Here is a 4372-nt window from a genome sequence, read left to right on the forward strand (position 1 = left end):
TTCCATCATTACATCTTCTAAACAAAAGAGGTTCTTCCCAAGAATAAAATTTAACATCATGCAAGAATCTTTTCTTTTGCTGCCAAGATAAATCAGGTGGCAAGACACCACAAGACAAGAAATTCACAATATCAGCAAACCATGGAAGTGCAGATTTCAACACATACAACTGCTCATTCATGAAAAACTCATCAATTGGCACAATTTCATCATCTTTATTTTTAGTTTTTATCCTAGAAAGGTGATCAGCCACCACATTTTCAACACCCTTTTTATCTCTTATTTCCAAATCAAATTCTTGAAGTAATAAAATCCATCTAATCAACCTAGATTTAGCTTCTTTCTTGCTCATTAAATACCTTATTGCTGCATGATAGTGAAAACTATTACCTTTGAGTTGACCAAATAAGAACGAAACTTATTGAGTGCAAATACTACCGCAAGGAACTCCTTTTCAGTTGTGGCATAATTAACTTGAGCTTCATCAAGGGTTCGGCTTGCATAGTAAATGGCATAAGGTTTTCTATCTTTTCGCTGGCCAAGGACAGCTCCAACAGCAAACTCGCTTGCATCACACATGATTTCAAATGGCAAAGTCCAATCTGGGGGTTGCATGATAGGAGCTGTTGTTAAGGCCGTCTTCAACCTGCAAAAAGCAACCATACAATCTTGATTAAAATCAAATTTAACATCATGATTCAAAAGATTTGTTAAGGGTTTAGCAAGTTTAGAAAAATCCTGAATAAATCACCGGTAAAATCCGGCATGTCCAAGGAAACTTCGCACTCCTTTGACAGTGGTTGGAGGGGGCATTTTTTCAATAATTTCTATTTTAGCTCTATCCACTTCAATTCCCCTATTTGAGATTAAATGCCCTAAAACGATTCCCTCTTGGACCATAAAGTGGCATTTCTCCCAATTCAACACCAGATCATTATCAGCACATCTCTGCAAGATTTTAGACAAATTAGTCAAGCATGAATCAAAATTAGTGCCATATACTGAAAAGTCATCCATGAAGACCTCCATAATTTCTTCAATAAAATCAGAAAAAATGGCCATCATGCACCTTTGAAATGTGCCAGGCGCATTACACAATCCGAATGGCATCCTTCGATAGGCAAAGGTGCCATAGGGACATGTAAAGGTAGTTTTCTCTTGGTCATCAGGATGTATTGGAATTTGAAAGAAACCAGAATATCCATCTAAGTAACAAAAGAATGAATGCTTGGCTAATTTCTCTAACATTTGATCCATAAAAGGAAGGGGAAAGTGGTCTTTTCTTGTAGCATTGTTCAACTTCCTATAGTCTATGCACATTCTCCAACCTGTAACAGTTCTAGTGGGTATCAATTCATTATTCTCATTTTTAACAACTGTCACTCCACCCTTTTTTGGTACAACATGCACAGGACTAACCCACTCACTGTCAGAAATGGGGTAAATAATTCCAGCAGCTAGTAATTTTAGGATTTCCTTTTTCACAACATCCTTCATTGTAGGATTCAATCTTCTTTGATGTTCAATGGAAGGTTTACTATTTGGCTCTAGGAAAATCCTATGCATACAAACTGTTGGACTAATTCCCTTTATATCATCAATTGCATAACCCAAAACTCTCCTATATTCTCTCAAAACTCTCAACAATTTTTCAATCTCAATATCAGTCAAACATGCATTAATTATAATAGAATATGTTTCATTCGGTCCAAGAAAAGCATACCTGAGGTTGGAAGGAAGAGGTTTAAGATCTACCTTTGGGGCATCCTCTACCTTTAATGATGGTGGTTTGATCTCCAAATTTTGCACTTCTTCAAGTTGAAAAATTGTGGCCTCAAGATGTGGTGGAGAGCTCTCCAAGTGTTGTGCAAAAGCAGCTATGTTGTGATTATCATCATCAATGCTTCCACCATGGACTAAGCAATTTTCAAGTGGGTCTTGTGGATAGCTTTTTCTGAAATGCTCTTGAACAGTCTCATCAATAATGTCTACCCACAAACAAGACTCAACTTCTTCATGTTTCCTTTTCATGGCAGGATTGATGTTGAATATCATTTGATCATCTCCCACTCTAAGTGTCAATTTCTCACCCTTCACATCAATTAATGCGCCAGCTGTTGCCAAAAAGGGTCTTCCCAATAAGATAGGAACTTTTGTGTCTTCTTCCATATCTAGAATGACAAAGTCCACCGGAATGTAGAATTTCCCAACCTTGATAGGCACATTTTCTAGAATGCCTTCTGGATACTTAATTGAACGGTCAGCCAATGAAAGATACATGTTTGTGGGCTTCAACTCTCCCATATTCAACTTCTCATATATTGAAAGTGGCATTAGGCTAACACTAGCTCCAAGGTCACATAAGGCATTTGCCACACAATTATCACCAATATGACAAGGAATGGAAAACACACCCGGATCTTTGAGTTTGGGAGGTAACTTCTTCTGAATTATAGCACTGCATTGCTCTCCTAAGTTGATGGTGTCATAATCTTCTAGCCTTCTCTTGTTGGAAATAATCTCCTTCAAAAACTTAGCATAACTTGGCATTTGGGATAGTGCCTCAGTGAATGGCACATTGATATACAACTTCTTTAGCACTTCAAGGAATTTGCCAAATTGTTTGTCTAGTTTATGCTTGATGAATCTTTGAGGGTAGGGAAGGGTGGGCTTGTAAGGTTCAGGTGGGATGTATGGTTTCTCTCCTTCATCTTGCTCGCTTTTGCTTTCTTCTTCTTTTTCATTTTTCTTGCTCTTAACTGAATTTTCTTCTTTTGTGCTCTCTTTTTCTTCTCTCTTGTTTTCACTCTCTTGACCAACTTTTTTACCACTTCTCAAGGTTACAACCTTACATTGTTCATGAGGGTTTTGTGGTTGGCTAGGTAGTTTCCCATAGGAATTGCTTCCCGATGAGCTTGCTTGTTGAGCCAATTGAGTCTCCAACATGCGGTTGTGGACTTGTAATTGATCCATGGTTTGTCTCATGTGTTGCATTTCTTCCTCCAATTTGCTATTCATCTTGCTTTGTTCAGCAAAAAATTTCTCCATCATGCTTTCCAAGGTTGGTTTCGGTTCATGAGGTGGAAGGGATTGTTGTGCTCTTGCTTGATATCCAGGTTGTGGCTGCCTTGTGGGCTGAAATTGAGGCTGAAATTGAGGCCTATTTTGCTGCATAAACTGCTGGTTATGAGCATGATTTGAGCTTTGGCCTTGTTGAGCAAAAGTTGCTTGTGGTCTCCATGTTGAGTTGTTCACATTAGAATAAGCATTTCCCATAGGTTTCTGTTGATAACCTCCTGCATAAGCAGCTTGTTCTTGCAAATAATCATCACCATAAGAAGAATAATCAACTCCACAACTTTGAGTTCCATCTGTGAAGGCAACTTGTTGCATAGTTGTAGGAGTTGAGGTTGTTGCCTTTGTGCAAAAATCACTAAGAAGCTGAGTCAATTGATCAAATCTTGCATTCATGTAGCTAACTGAGTCAAGTTCATAAATCCCAGCCTTCTTTGGCTCAAGTGCTCTAGGATTTCCCCATAAATGGGTATTATGAGCAATCTTCTCTAATAGATCATAGCATTCTTCACTTGTCATTCTCATGAAATCTCCTCCTGCTTGTGAATCAATTGTGTTTCTTATGGCTGGAGTAACTCTGGTGTAGAAATTCTGAACAATCATCCATTTGGGTATTTCATGATGAGGACATTGCCTTTCAAGCTCCTTAAATCTCATCCAAGATTCATATAAAGTTTCATCATCCCTTAGTTTAAAAGCTACCATCAAATTCCTCAAATGAGTGGTCTTCCCAGGTGGGAAAAATTGAGATAAAAAAGCTTGAGATAGTTGCTCCCAAGTAGCTATAATAGCTTGTGGAAGTGAGTCATACCACTCCAATGCTGAATCCCGAAGAGAAAATGGAAATAAGGTGAGCCGAATCACTTCATCTGAAACTCCAGGCTGCCTTTGTATACCACATATCATCAAAAATTTCTTCAAATGAGAATGAGGATTTTCAAGTGGACTACCTCCAAATTGTGAATTCTGAACCATTTGAATGAGACCAGTCTTTAACTCAAATTAATTAGCTCCAATAATAGGTCTGTTATCTCTCACATCTGCACATCTAGGAAAAGCATAATCCAACATGGATCTTCTTTGAGGATCATTTTGATTAACAACTACATTTTGCCCGTTTTGCTCATTTCCTCCATTATTTCCACCAATAGCTCTATTTTGATTCTCCATATTTTCAATGGTCACCTCTTGCTCAAATCTTTGTTGTTCTTCTTTTTCTGCTTCCTTTCTTCTCTTGTATTCCTTTTTGTTAGCTCGGCAGAATTTTTCAATTTCTGGGTTGAACAACAATTCAGTG

General features: G+C 38.0%; 1 non-coding gene across 1 annotated transcript; it reads left to right on the plus strand.

Moving 5' to 3' along the window:
- Positions 1-3688: 3688 nt before the first annotated feature.
- Positions 3689-3795, plus strand: LOC131177145 (small nucleolar RNA R71). Its single transcript, XR_009146815.1, has one exon. It is a non-coding gene; the product is annotated as a small nucleolar RNA R71 (small nucleolar RNA).
- Positions 3796-4372: the final 577 nt, after the last annotated feature.

This window comes from Hevea brasiliensis, unplaced genomic scaffold (assembly GCF_030052815.1).
Source record: "Hevea brasiliensis isolate MT/VB/25A 57/8 unplaced genomic scaffold, ASM3005281v1 Scaf341, whole genome shotgun sequence".
NCBI classification, from domain to species: Eukaryota; Viridiplantae; Streptophyta; class Magnoliopsida; order Malpighiales; family Euphorbiaceae; genus Hevea; species Hevea brasiliensis.